This window comes from Thalassophryne amazonica, chromosome 9 (genome assembly GCF_902500255.1).
Source record: "Thalassophryne amazonica chromosome 9, fThaAma1.1, whole genome shotgun sequence".
Lineage (NCBI taxonomy): Eukaryota > Metazoa > Chordata > Actinopteri > Batrachoidiformes > Batrachoididae > Thalassophryne > Thalassophryne amazonica.
In genome coordinates this window covers 31,181,564-31,197,278 of record NC_047111.1, presented here as the reverse complement: position 1 = coordinate 31,197,278, position 15,715 = coordinate 31,181,564, and the positions used below count along the sequence as shown (strand labels likewise).

General features: G+C 45.1%; 1 protein-coding gene across 1 annotated transcript in view; it reads left to right on the top strand.

The window, feature by feature from the left end:
* sgcd (sarcoglycan, delta (dystrophin-associated glycoprotein)) overlaps nucleotides 1-15,715 on the top strand; it is a 406,078-nt gene that overhangs the window by 345,569 nt on the left and 44,794 nt on the right. The window lies entirely within an intron of this gene.

Here is a 15,715-nt window from a genome sequence, read left to right as displayed (position 1 = left end):
GTCTTCGGTGAGGTAGATGCCCTATGAGCGACCTGTGTATGGTGGAGTTGTGTGTGTCAGGAGATGACTGTCGGGTTGGGAAGAGCGAATTGTGTGTCCAGGGGGCATTGCTACATATGGTGCAATCATGATAGTAGAATTACTACTTGCACCATGAAGGAGCATCAGTTGCAGTGGTACAGACAGAATGTAGGTGCCTCATTGTTGAGCTCTACACTGATTGGATGAGGACTAAGGGAAACCAGCTGGCTGTGGCAGTCAGATGGCTACTTTTAGGAGACAAATGTGTGTATTGGGGGGCAGGGTATACACCACGATCAATAAAGTAAGATAAGAAAAAAACACAGGGCTGCCTAGGAGGTTGGTAATCAGTTCATGAATCAGTTTTGTGTGTGTTTTTCACAGCCTCCCTATTTAAAATGGTGTGTTGAACAAAAAATGTAGGTTTTATAGGCCTGCCAAAAAGCGTGATGTGTCAGCCTAGACTCATGTGATGGATGTGTCAATGAACAGACACATTTTTCTCTGAGTTTTAGCCTTTTTTTTCTTTTGCACCTGTTCATCATCCAGCATGGAGCCCAGGAATTTGATAGAGCTGGCTGGCATGGTATTCACATTTTTTCTGCCTTTACATAAAGTGACTCACCAGCAGCTGCTGAAGGATTTGCCAGAACCTGGCAGGTGTGTTCACTGACATTGTTGTAAAGGTGACAATGTCATCCAGATAGACAAACACGAAACAGCTACAGCAGTCCCAGAGGATGTTAGTGGTGAAAGCTTGGAGCACACCTGGGGCACTGGGGAGGCCAGAGGGCATGACCAGGTATTCAACTGTCCCAAGGAGGTGTTGAAAGCTGTTTTCTCTTCGTTTTCCTCCTGGATGTGAACCAGAGGGTCAGCACTTCTCAGGTCATGTTTAGTGAAAGTGGAACCTACATAAAGAAATCCAAAGACTGAATGGATAAGACCAAGAAGGCCAGAAATAACACTTTATGTCCTGCTTTCTATATGTCTTAATTAAGAATCAAACATCATCAAAAATTAAACATCATTTATGTGGTCACATTCTTAACCGAGTAGGATTTCTCAGTTACTGTCAACCAGCAGAGTATTTGGTAACACTTTACTTGAAGGTATCGTCATAATAGTTACATAAGATTGTGTTACATGACATCATCATGAACGTGTCATAAACATTATGTCAATCAGTATATCATATATCAATATGTCAATAAATGTTTGACTGCTGTCATTAAGTGTCATTCAGTTTTCGTAATAACAGCGTGATATTTTTTGGGTTGTCTTGAATATGACAACTTGATATTAATCAAAGCAACATAACCAGAAGTTGTCTTTGGCCTTTTTGGTCTTCACTTGAGAGATGAGATATACTTTATTGATCTCACAGTGGAGAAATTCTGTTTATACTCCAGTTACCTCAGACAGCAATTAGTCCACAATTATTACTTGTTTACCGCAATAATGGCACACATCAGAATTAAAGACAGCACATACACATTTGACATTATTTATGTGCACTGTTTGAAGAAGTCTGTTATCTGAATTGAGGCAAGTGGGTGAAGACCACGCAGCAACCCTGAGATGTGCTGCCGTCAGCTTGGGGGGAAGAACATGGGCTACAGCTAAAACTGCACCGCCCCCGCCGAAGGGGAAAGGAGTGACGTTAAGCAGGCGCTGGAAAGGGGAGTGTTGCTGGGGGTAGGAGGCATGTGGGGGGAGGGAATGGAGCATGCTTCAGTCCTGTGAAAAGCAGTTTGTCTTTGTGAGTTGAGATAAGAAACAGCCAATGTTCCCCAGGCTGAAAAAAATTCCTCTGGAGGAAAACAGTCGGGCAATTTGACCTTCAGGCTTGATAAGCCTCTAATGTTATGGTTTGAGCAGTGAAAAACACTTTTTAACAGTTCCACTTGAACAACCAAATCCCATTTATGAATTAAGAATATTCCCAATTATGAATTAAGAATATTCACCGGCCTCTGAAATCTTCAACTTCAACTGCAAGGCACGCATATGCTCCAAGATGTCATCCAATTTGCGTCTGAGTTCGAGAGTCATTGCAGTCTGAGAATGCACTGCCTTGCCAACCTTGTTAATCATGATGGACAAGTGAGGGACCATGGTTCTTGATGCCGCCATCTTGCCGCATAGCGCAAGGCAACGCCGTGATGAAGCCTCACAGGACATGTTGGGGCATGTCCAGCTCATGCACAATTTCTTGGATACTCACACGACTGAAAAGCAACTGGAAGCCGTCTGAAAGCCACCTGAAAGCCGTCCTGTGAGACCACCACGGAGGTGGTTTTGTCCCGCGCCATGAGCGGCACGGTGGTGCAATCCTCTGCTTCTCTTTCCATGAAAAAAACTCCTGTAACAGTAGAATGTGCCGAAAAAGTGCTGATGTCCATGCCTTCTGCCTTTTTTGTGAAAGTCAGACGACGTCCCTGATCAACAAAGCCTTCACGTTGGAAATGATCTGGTTGTTTCAGCGGGGTTTGAGCCTGTCGATCGGTGCTCGGAGCGCGCCACACTCTCAGACGCTGTGGGCGGTCTTTAAACCGGCTGGAGCACTCCTTAATCTGTGTAATCCCCATAAAATCGTCGCTGAAAGCCATCTAAATTTTCCGAATGGTGTCCAGCTGGAGGTCTCTCACAGTTTCTGGAAAAATTTGATGCAGCAAAGCGCCAAATTGTTCAGACATTTATTTGCAATAAAAATCCGATGAGAGGGGTGGACCACTGCTCACACAAAGCCTGCTCACAGGCGAATGACGCAACCGACAGGCATGAAAAACTCACGCATGCTCACGAAGGTTCAAGCTTGGCTGGTGCAATCACACGTGATTCAAATCCATATGGTTTTTGCAAAAAATAAAAAGGTCCGATACTTTTTGGACAGACCTCGTAAGACCAAAAATGAATAAATCCTCGACGTCCTCAACAGAGAAAGGCGCCAAGCATGCCACACGCCAGAAACTCCAGGAGTCGAGAACATAGCCCGCAGGATATGTTCCATCTGGGCAGGTAGGATCCCCTGGTCCTGACCTTCTTGTAGAAAAAATGGTGTCAATAGCATTCAGAGACCAGCTGATCAATTCCATTGTTAATCCAATAGTAGTCGAATAGATCCAGAATCCAATATAATTTGAGGAATTCACAGTCTGGTGAAGTAGGGACTTGAAGATTAAAAGTAGAGAACAGAGATGAGGGAGAGTGGAGGAGATGCGACCGCCCTCGTCGGAGTCCCAAGCTCACTTGTATGCCAACTTGTCATTACAAAAACCGAATGACATTTAATGACAGCAGTCATAAACATTTATGACATTGACATGATGTTTATGACACATTCATGACTGTGTCATGTAACAGCTATGACGGTGACATGTCACTACTATGACGATACCTTCAAGTAAAGTGTTAGCGAATATTCTTATGGATGTGCAGCACGTTTAGTCCACAGGACGGCAGAGAAGAAATGAAGTGGTCACAACAAAGTGAGAAATGATCCGCTGTCAAAGTCTTTAATTATAACTTTAATCTCTCTTGCATTACCCTCTGCAATTTGACCTCACATAGAATTAAGCCATAACACCTTAATTACAGCGCGCATAATGTGAAAATTAATTAAGTCCATGCCATGTGGCACGAGCAATCCTTATCATGAGGCTTGTTTTGATTTTGCAACGGCCCTGTGAAGACAAGTGCTCAGTGAAATTAGATTAGCGACAGCTTTTTAAACACCTTCCGTGTCTACTCCAAACAAATGACCCACTATGTCAGCCCAACCCTCTCTTTGTTTTTGTCGTTGGCTGCACAAATGGCACTGACAGAATCTATTAGAATTCTCTCACAGTGATGCCAACGTAGGGAAAGTAAAAACAGGACGGCACCATTTTATACCGAAGTATCTGGACTTTGGTGTGCATGGACAAGACTGTAGTCCTACAGTTTGCTAAACAACATGAGGAGAAATAGATTGCGTGAGGGTGGAACTGCAATACTGAGAAACAACTCGCTGTTATTTACCCCTCTTTCTTCTTCTAACACATTCCATACTGATTTGGTAACATTAACAATTTCTACATTTGCAGTGCAGTTTTCCTAGTACGAAACACAGCTTTGCTTGCCTTTTTGTTCTCGTGTTATTCTCTTTTTTTTTAAGTATTTTTCCCAGCAGCATGAGTCTGCTGCTTTGAAAGGAACATCACGAAAATTAGACACAAGTATTTTTGATGTCTTTTCTTTTTTTTTTTTTTTTTTTTTTTTTTATTGGGTGACAATAATCTGCCTCTTTATCAAATAACTGTCATCTCTATAAAAAAAAAAAGTGTAATTCCAGGTACCTTTGCACTGTAAATACAGTAATTGCAACACCAAGCTTCCAGCCTCTTATATTTTGACAGTATGGGAGGCATATTTGTTGAAAATTACAAGAGAAAAAAATGACTTTTTAAGGTCTGTGTTCTTCCCTGCAAATTCTGTTTTGCACATGAATTAATGTAATTGCATTTTATTTATTTCTGAAATGTCTCTTTGTAAATCTTTCTTCCAAATACAGTATGATCAAGCAACCACAAAATGATTTTTAAATGACTATGATCACTTAAGTCATTGAGTGCCAGCCATTTTCAAAGTTCAGAACATCCCAGTGCCAGGATTTCTTCAGGATTTGAGTGTTTTTCAAGACCCATAAAAAATTGAGTTCTATGTCCATGTCAACAACAAACATACCACAAGAAAAGAAAAGAGAAGAAAAGAAATTGGCTCAATGACGCATCTTTGGCGCGGGGCGTTACTATCGGAAAAGATGCGTTTTAGAGTCAATGGCATCAAGTGAGTTAAATGGCCTTTGGTGTCACTGGAAAACTTAACAGATAAATGTTAAGTATTACATACCAACAGCATCGGAGCACTCTTACCAACATTTGCAGGTGAAAATAATGAAAATAGCCTTCTAGAATTGCAGATAAACCTGCAGTTGCCCTTTTGATTTAAGGTGTGGAATTGCAGAATTCTGTATTTATACTTCTTCCTGGTTTTATGTGTTTTCTTTGTGTCATTCTATCTTGTTTTCTTTTCAGTTTTATACATCCTGTAATCTTCTCTCCCTCACTCTCTTTGGCATCTGTTCATATCTTCCGCTGTGCTCACAGGTTAATAACTTTCACTCTTCTTCCTCATATCACCAGCCTTCAGATAACAGCAGAAGCGATTGTAGGTTTTTGACATGAAAGAAATTGTAAACCTTTGTCGTTTTGAAAGCTGTGAACAGCTTTCATAGTCAGTGTGTGACTCCTTTGTCCTTTCCAACTCACAGTGTGAACACTGTGGTCAGAACAACTCTGGTTTAAATATAAATGTGATGGAGAGGTGAAATGGCTTGCCATTGTGCTATGCAGCAAATCACTGGTTAAATGGCAATCTAACCGAGTACGTGGGCTGATGATTGCTCTGTGAATCAAACTGCAGCTCACCTGAACACTCTGCTGAGGAACAGACCATCATCACAATTACTGACATCAGAAGGACAATAAGGAGAAGCTGTTGTGAAAGTGTAGTGACACGGACCCACAACAGGGGGCGTAAATGAACGGACAATGAAAGTCAAATATGAACACTTTACTGTTGTGAAAAGCACAACCAAACACAACTGATTACAGAATAAGTACAATAGTCAATTAGCAAAGGTGACGTGTGGGCAGGCTCGAGGATAGAAGACATCTGTCCTGAGAAGAACCGGAACCACACGATTTCCTCCGCCGCCGAACCCGGAGAATACTGGAGCTGCCAAATCCCGAACACCCCAGGTGGCCACTGTCTCCACGTGTCGGATCTGGTACTGCTGGCGAGGAGCAGAGACAATCAGATGTGGGTGTGTGAACACCCAGTAACAACAACGGTGGGAATTCCACCTCCACCTCTAACACACACTCGTGCAGCATCTGTTTAACCACTTATCTGACGGGAAGTAGGACGAAACAGTCGCGACCCACGCCGGTCCTCTGGTTAGACAGCTGCAACACAATAGCACTTGGAATCAATCAATGCAGGCAGAGAAAGTTACCTCCTAAGGTAGACAATATCTCGGCAACGAGGTGGAGATGACGTCCAGTCTTTATGGAGTGGGATGATGAAGTGTAGATGGGTGACAGCTGTCAAGAGATAATGAGTGACAGCTGTCACCCCCGGCTGTGTCCGTGGCGGCAGCGCCCTCTCGTGCCTGAAGCCCGCACTTCAAGCAGGACGCCTTCTGGTGGTGGGCCAGCAGTACCTCCTCTTCTGGCGGCCCACACAACAGGACCCCCCCCTCAACGGGCACCTCCTGGCGCCCGACCAGGCTTGTCCGGGTGACGGCGGTAGAAATCGGCCAGGAGGGCCGGGTCCAGGATGAAGCTCCTCTTCACCCAGGAGCGTTCTTCGGGTCCATACCCCTCCCAGTCCACCAAATACTGGAAACCCCGGCCCATCCGACGGACGTCCAGGAGCCAGCGCACTGTCCAAGCCGGCTCCCCGTCGATGATCCGGGCAGGAGGCGGCACCGGTCCAGGAGCACAGAGAGGTGAGGTGCGGTGGGGTTTGATTCTTGACACGTGAAAAACCGGGTGGATCCGCAGTGAAGCTGGGAGTCGGAGCTTCACTGCGGCAGGACTGAGGATTTTGAGGATTTCATATGGTCCAATGTACCTGTCCTTGAGCTTTGGAGAGTCCACCTGGAGGGGGATGTCCTTCGTGGAAAGCCACACCTCCTGCCCGGGCTGGTAAGCAGGGGCCGGGGACCGCCGGCGGTCTGCATGGGTCTTCGCCCTCGTCCGGGCCTTTAACAAGGCAGAACGGGCGGAGCGCCACACCCGATGGCACTTTCGCAGGTGGGCCTGGACCGAGGGCACACCGACCTCTCCCTCCACCACGGGAAACAACGGGGGCTGATACCCCAAACACACCTCAAATGGGGAGAGGCCGGTGGCAGAGGACACCTGGCTGTTATGTGCGTACTCGATCCAGGCCAGATGTTCACTCCAGGCCGTCGGGTGGGCGGACATCACACAGCGCAAGGCTTGCTCCAATTCCTGATTGGCCCGTTCTGCCTGTCCATTGGTCTGCGGGTGATACCCGGACGAGAGGCTCACAGTGGCCCCCAGTTCCCGGCAGAAGCTCCTCCAGACGTGTGAGGAAAACTGGGGACCATGATCAGAGATGATGTCGGTAGGTATCCCATGCAGACGGACGACGTGGTGGACCAGGAGGTTTGCAGTCTCCTGGGCCGTGGGGAGCTTCGGGAGGGCCACGAAGTGGGCCGCCTTGGAGAACCGGTCCACTATCGTGAAGATGGTTGTCATGCCCTGGGACGGCGGGAGGCCCGTGACAAAATCCAGACCGATGTGGGACCAGGGGCGATGAGGCACAGGAAGTGGCTGAAGAAGTCCCTGTGCCTTCTGGTGGTCTGCCTTGCCCCTGGCACAGGTGGTGCAGGCCTGGATATATTCCCGGACGTCGGCCTCCAGGGATGCCCACCAGAAGCGCTGCCGGACCACTGCCACGGTCCGTCGCACCCCCGGATGACAGGAGAGCTTAGAACCGTGACAGAAATCCAAGACAGCAGCTCTTGCCTCTGGTGGGACGTAGAGTCTGTTCTTCGGCCCTGTTCCGGGGTCCAGGCTCCGTGCCAGGGCCTCCCGGACGGTCTTCTCCACGTCCCAGGTGAGGGTGGCCACGATAGTGGACTCCGGAATGATGGGTTCCGGTGGATCCGACAGCTCAGTCTTGACTTCATCTTCATGCACCCGGGACAAGGCATCTCTGGTTCTTGGTCCCGGGGCGGTAGGTGATCCGGAAGTCAAAACGCCCGAAGAACAGTGACCAGCGGGCTTGCCTGGGGTTCAGCCGCCTGGCGGTCCTGATATACTCCAGGTTCTGATGGTCAGTGAAAACCGTGAATGGCACAGACGCTCCCTCCAACAGGTGTCTCCACTCATCAAGAGCCTCTTTCACCGCAAGGAGTTCTCGATTGCCAACGTCATAGTTCCGTTCAGCTGGGGTCAACCTGCGGGAAAAATAGGCACACGGGTGAAGGACCTTATCGGTCTCTCCGCTCTGGGATAGCACGGCTCCTATCCCTGAGTCAGAGGCGACCACTTCGTCCACAAACTGGCGGCCAAGGTCGGGCTGCACCAGCACTGGTGCAGTCGAGAACCGTCGTTTCAACTCCTTGAATGTGGCTTTGCACCGATCCGACCAGGTGAAGGGGACTTTAGGAGAGGTCAGGGCTGTCAGGGGGCTAACTACCTGGCTATAGCCCTATATGAACCTCCTGTAGAAATTTGCAAAGCCGAGGAACTGTTGCAGCTTCCTCTGGCTTGTAGGTTGGGGCCAATCTCTCACCGCCGCAACCTTGGCCGGATCAGGGACGACGGAGTTAGAGGAGATGATAAACCCCAGGAAGGACAAAGAAGCGCGGTGAAACTCACACTTCTCGCCCTTCACAAACAGCCGGTTCTCCAACAACCGCTGCAGGACCTGACGTACATGCTGGACATGAGTCTCAGGGTCCGGGGAAAAGATGAGAATATGAGAATATGAGAAGAATAATGAGAAGACGAATCGGTGCAGGAAGTCCCGCAAGACATTGTTTACCAAAGCTTGGAACGTTGCGGGGGCGTTAGTGAGGCCGAATGGCATGACCAGGTACTCAGAGTGACCTAACGGGGTGTTAAATGCCGTCTTCCATTCGTCTCCCTTCCGGACCCGAACCAGGTGATACGCATTCCGAAGATCCAATTTTGTAAAGATTTTGGCTCCATGCAGGGGGTTGAACACGGAATCCAACAAGGGCAACGGGTATCGATTGCGAACCGTAATCTCATTCAGCCCCCTGTAATCGATGCATGGACGGAGGCCGCCATCTTTCTTGCCCACAAAAAAGAAACCTGCACCCATCGGGGAGGTGGAATTTCGGATCAACCCGGCAGCTAATGAGTCCCGGATGTAGGTCTCCATTGATTCGCGTTCAGGTCGTGAGAGGTTGTACAGCCTGCTGGATGGGAACTCCACGCCTGGTATCAAATCAATGGCACAATCGTACGGACGGTGCGGAGGAAGGGTGAGTGCCAGATCCTTGCTGAAGACGTCAGCAAGATCATGGTACTCAACCGGCACCGCTGTCAGATTGGGAGGGACTTTGACCTCCTCCTTAGCCTGTAAACCGGGAGGAACCGAGGATCCTATACACACCCGATGGCAGGTTTCGCTCCACTGAACCACCACCCCAGACGGCCAATCAATCCGGGGATTGTGTTTCAACATCCAAGGGAAACCCAAAATCACGCGGGAGGTAGAAGGAGTCACAAAAAACTCGATCTCCTCCCGATGATTCCCAGACACTGCCAGAGTTACTGGTTGTGTCTTGTGCATGATTAAAGGGAGAAGGGTGCCATCTAGTGCCTGCACCTGCAATGGTGAAGGAAGCGCCACCAGAGGGAGCCCTGCTTCCCTAGCCCATCTGCTATCCAGCAGATTCCCTTCTGACCCCGTGTCCACCAGTGCTGGGGCTTGAAGGGTTAAATCCCCACTCAGGATTGTAACTGGGAGTCGTGTGGCAATGCGTGTGTGTCCCACGTGCATGTTATGACCCCCCTTTAGCCCAGTCTCTAAAGGCGAGTGTTGTCGTTTTGGCCGTTTGGGGCAGTTTCTCTGTATATGCTCCTTTGAGCTGCAGAAAAAGCACTCCCCGTGGACCAGCCTCCTCATTCTGTCATTTGCTCTTATATTGGCCCTGCGCGTTTCCCTAGCAACACCAGCAGGGGGTGCTGTTGCCCCACGGAGCGCTGCGGCTGTGGAGCGTGGGGAGGGCAGAACCTTTTCAGACCCGGAAGGGAGAGGGACGGCACATGCCCGGTCACGTCCTTCGTCTCGCTCCCGACGGCGTTCCTAACCGATTGTCTAACCGTATAACAAGATCAATAAGTCCACCCAAATCCCGCGGTTCGTCCTTGGCCACCAGGTGCTCCTTCAGGACCGACGACAGTCCGTTTATGAAGGTGGCGCGGAGCGCAGCGTTATTCCAGCCGGACCTCGCAGCCGCAATGCGGAAGTCGATGTGAGGAATAAAAAATGTACGACAACACTTGTAGATGAAATATCTGTTAAATACTCTTCATATCAAAGTAACTTGCATTAATAACTGTCATTGATTATCTCAAATGTGGGAATACAGAGCTCTTACAGGTTTAAAACAGCCTTAAAATACTTGATTCAATTTCACTACTTTCAGGACAAGTGGTGGCAGATGATGTACGTAGGCTGAGACGTAGCCCATAAACCAGGTAGAGTTCGTTCATATGGCATACAGGAATCAAGCAGGCAAAACAAATACACAGTCAAGAAACAGGCTGAGTTCAGGGTAATGGCAAGGCAGAGGTCGGAGTACAAAGCAAGGTTCAAAAACAGTGAAGAACAAGCAGGACGTGAACAAAAGGAGAGAAAGTGAATTAGGTCAACAACTGGCCAGTGAGTTGTGGAACTGTGAGGGCTTAAATAAGGAGCAGACAAATTAAGGTGTGATGAGGTGCAGGTGTGTGGAAGTCTCTGGAAGGGGGTGAGACCGGGGAAGACAAAGATTGTGTACAGTGCAAGATAGTGAGGAAGGAAAACACAGAGTGGAGTGATGAATGAGACAAAGACACGTGAGCAGGTGCAAGAGCGGGAGTAGATATGAAAACACAGATCAGAAAGAGTCACAGTGAGAGATGAAGACACAAGAGCTGGTGCAGGGGCAATCAAGGGGCAATAAGATGAGGCAGAAACTGAGAACAGAGATAAATCAGAAACCGAGGACATAATACAATACAACTATGACCAGGAAATAACAAAGCATAAATATACAGTATGAACTGAAAAGTGAATCATCAGAATAAAAATAAAACTAGAATCAAACTAATCATGGCTGAAGGAAGAAATAAGAACAATAACATAAACAAGTGATAAACTAATGACAAACAATGAAAACACAGACTGGCTGCACAAAACAATAGCGGAACAGAACCATGGCTAAAGAATAAAAAGTCACAAAGAAACAAAGTAGCAAAAAAAAAAAACAGAACCAAACTGAGACTAACATGATAAAGTATAAACATATGAAAGGTAAAACTGAGAAACCACAGAGGAAATAGACATAAACTCCGAGCCGAGGCCGAGCATGACAAATACTTGATTCATTTCTTTTCAACTGGCAGATTTAAAAAAATAAATTGTCTTTGATTCAATAAGATAATTATTAAAGGAGTCAAATTGTACCAAATCACTTTTTATCTTCTTTTCATATTTTCATGTTTGTTTTATATTCAACATCGCCAAGTTCCACAATTGTGAGTGTTTTCACAGATATAATCCTGATTTAAGCAGAATTTATGACAGACACAGCTTAACACCTCTGTGACATAGTCACCAAATTAGCCAACAATTCATTTTCCCCTATCTCTCTGAAGATTATTCATGGATTTGAGTTAATAATGCATCTTTTGGGTCATAATCTTGATTTTGCCATTAATTTTCTTTCAAGTGCTTTTTGTATCTCAAAAGTGATTAGAATGGGTAAATATTCATGTGGCATAGCAATTTTTTTTTCACAATAAATTAGCATTTAAGTTTCTCTAGCAGCACAGGTACGAAAACATTTTATGCATAGTAATTAGGGAATAACCCTTTTGTGTCTGATGATACGGTTGCAAATTGAGCTTTACTGGCAACGCGTTAGTGGAGCCGGTAAAACTGATATTTGTGGCCGTATAACAACATGAACGTCCGCAAATTATCAGACACGAGGGGGCTATTCCCATTCTAATTCAATTCCATTGTTTGCACGGTTTATTTTTCTGTGTAAAAATCCATCAAATGTCAAAAAAAAAAAAAAATCCACATCAATACTTTCGCATGGTAGCTTAAATTCACCCATTTTGGCGGCAGCGTCGGTACACGACTTTCTCTCGCTCTCAGCTAACAGTGCCATTATGACATTTACGTAGCAGCACGCGGAGCCGGTGTTCTGTCGAATTGTGTGTCTCATCACATAAATCGACAGTTCCGCATCCCGACAATATTACGCATGTTGCGTGGAGGGCTCACCTGTCAACAGGAATGACATCTCATCAGGGCACGGAGTAATACATCCAAATGTGAAATGGTCAAATATTTTGCCACCGTTACCCCAATATTATATGGTCTGAAATCTCAAATGATTAACCAATCAGATTTGCGGAAAAAAATGTAATTGGATTAGAATGAAGTATAATAGCTGGCAATAAAACCGGACAAAAAAAAAAAAAAAAAAAAAAAATATATATATATATATATATATATATTTAATTATTTTTTTCACTGTTAAAATATAAAATACAATACATTTTGCAGACAGAAACGTTATACATTTCAGTTCATGTCATTTGAACAGTTTCACTGTTCAATCACTGATGAGTTGCAAACATAAATGTTGATTTATTCATCTTGTTCTTTTTTAACTACAGTGAGTCATATATTTAAAAAAAAAAAATGTAAAAGTGAAACTTTTCTGGGCACATCAGCTAATTATAGAAGGTACCCCATTATGAATATTCTTGCCAGGTTTCATGCTTATATCATCATTTGAGTGATACAAAGAAGCCCTGCTAATATTCACAATATGTTCAGTGAGTACTCTGAGCTTGGATGAGGTCAGTTAATGAGTTCTTGGGTCTGAAGCCAGACTGCTGAAGTTACTGAGTAGCAAGTAGCTGGGTCTGAATTTTGCTGAGAGTGATCCTGCCAAGTAATCCACATGTCACAACCAGCAGTGTCATATTCTCATAGTTGTTCTTATCCAGGTGATTGTCTTTTCCTTTTCATTCATTTTCTATACCATCTTATTCCAATTAAGGGTCATGGGGGACCTGGAGCCTATCCCAGTGGTCACTGGGAGAGAGATAAGGTACACCCTGGACAGGTCGCCAGTCGATCACAGTGGCAACACATAGGCAAACACATTCATACTTACACCTCAGTTTAGAGTTACCAGTTCACCTAATCCAGGTGTTTCTGGAAGTGGAAGAAAGCCGGAGCACCTGCAGAGAACCCACGTGAAAGCAGGGAGAACATGCAAATTCCCCACAGGAAGGATGAGCTGGAAAGTGATCTGACAACATTTTTGCTGTGAGGCAACACTAAGCCACTATGTTGCCCCTTTCCTTTTTAGAATGTTAGCTGACAGGTGGATCAGCCACCAGAATTCCGGCACAAGCGATGTCCGACAGCCATATACAACTACTCAACGTATCCAGGTGAATGTGAGGGTACAGCAAAGTCACCTGTCAGGAACATGCCATGAATGACATGGAACAAGGTATTAGAAACAAGTCGATGAAGTCACCAGAACAATACTGCTATGCCACCTGCACTGGCACAGCAGTATTGTTCCACTTTCTGTCCATTAACTTTCAGTCCGCTAACATTTTTTTGCTTGTAACATGAGCAAAGTTTAACAGTCAAATATGTTTGTAAACCCTAAATCAAACATTTTAATCCCTGTCGTGTGTAAGTCAGTGGTTTATGGCAGACTTGCTGTCGCTTGTTGATGATATTATCATTATGATGTGTATATTTTGCCGGATACGGCAAACAAGCACCTAGCGATATTTGACCGGAGCTCCTCGCTGATTGGCTAGTTCAAATGACATCATTGCAGAATTTATTTTCAACATAGTGGCGCCCCAACATGGTGGCACTGAGTGTTGCAGCGCCCTCGGCATTGAATGTTGGTGCTAATTTTTCATCCTTAAATGCCGTTTTGGGTGCCATGAAGTCGTTTGAATTGGAACAGAAAATCACCTACTGGTGGAGGGATTCCCTGACACTAAAAGCAGCTCAAAAACATGGCATAGCCCTGCACAAAATTATTTCCACCGGTGCTTTTCGCTGCACAGTGGAAATAATTTTTGCAGTCTTGGTAATTTTCTGTGTAGGGCGGGGAAGATCAACAAACCTGCAAATTCAAGATAGAATAAAAATTAAAATACAGAAGTCCACGTCAGGATGTGTGTTTATCCTGTTTTTTTCTCTGTCAGTGTCATGTCTGCAAAACCTTTGATCAGTCCACCCCTGAACATAGTGAATGGTAAAATATGCCAATTTTCAATAATGAAAATCACTAATGTGAAATAAGGAGATCTTAAACTCCAATCGCCTTTAAGTTCCCGCCCAACCGCGACCGTTCCGTTCCATCGTGAATAAATTTAGACGGGCGGCAAAACAGCGCAACCCGCCGTTTTGCCTGTGTGTGTACGGCAAAATATCGTCCGGTTCAACTTTGCCCAGGGTGCTTCCATGTTGAAATAAACTCTGCGATGATGTCATTTGAACGAGCCAATCAACGAGGAGATCTGGTCAAATATCATTCGGTGCATATTTGCTGTATCCGGCAAAATATAACCTGCCTGATAATTAAGCACAAGACGTGATTGGCCGATCGATGCAGCGAGCATTGTGGGTAGTGTAGTTCAGGTTCACTTTGGACTTTACACTGTTACTGTCCGCTTGACACAAACAAAACAGACTAATTTTAACAATATTTTATTTTATTTCTTTGTGGCACTTAATAATTTAATCGCCAAGACTCCGTGGGAGAAAGGAGATCTCACGGCACAGCTGCAGGGACTTTTCTTCACCGTTTGCACACCGTTTTGGATAATCAGGCCACTTTATGTGGAATATTTTCTTCAGAATTTAATGAATCCCACTGAAACTGACAGGTAAGAATTTATATTTACTACATGTCTTTTACTCTGCCAATCAATGCATTAATAGACGTATTTCAGTTGTTTAAGCCGCAGGGTTCCAATCATATGAAAAAGCAGCAGCTTTTAGTTCATAAATGACAGTGTGTATATAATACTGAGTGTTTTTTATGGTACTGCTTTTGAAAGATGATGACAGTGTTTGGGGTTTTATTTTTTTATTTAATTCATTTTTCGTGCGTTCGCTTTGTTTGTAGTCCTTGAATTTACCCAGCAGCCCCTGCAGAGCTTAAAGTGAAACTGGTTTATCAGAAGCCAACAGTGTAATCTGTATCAGTGTCATCTGTAATAAAGATAATTTTTTTTAGCAGTTTAGCGTCATAAAAGATAACTTTTCAGTTATTGGATTAATGGTTATCGAAGCTAACTTTTTGGTTAGAAGTGCCCACCACTGGCCACCTGCTCACAAATTCCTTCATCGCTTGTCTACGTGTCTTCCCTCACTGTCATCACATAACTTTCTCAGCTTGGAATTTCCATCAAGATGTGTCCTGTGACACCTCTGGATATTTGGACTACCCACCTCAAAGACAAAACAAGTTCCTGAATAACAAAATGAACTCAAGGCAAATTTTGAGTCAAAACATTGTGTAGATCTGTGTTACAATCGACGCGCTGTCAGGATGACTGATGACTACACCTGTCTAATAAACAAGCTGCTTATTAATCCTGACGTATATTTACGAGTCCTTGTGTGACTCTAATTAAGCTGTGAGATACAAATCACAAGCTTGATTGCTGAGAATGTTTTCATATGACGAAGGGTGTGAAAAAGTAAACTTTTGTTGTTGTTGGTCTGTAATTAAGGTCATGGTGACAAAATGAAAAGCATTCACCTCAGGAAAATTAATGCAAAGGCTGCAAGAACAAACAAATAGACA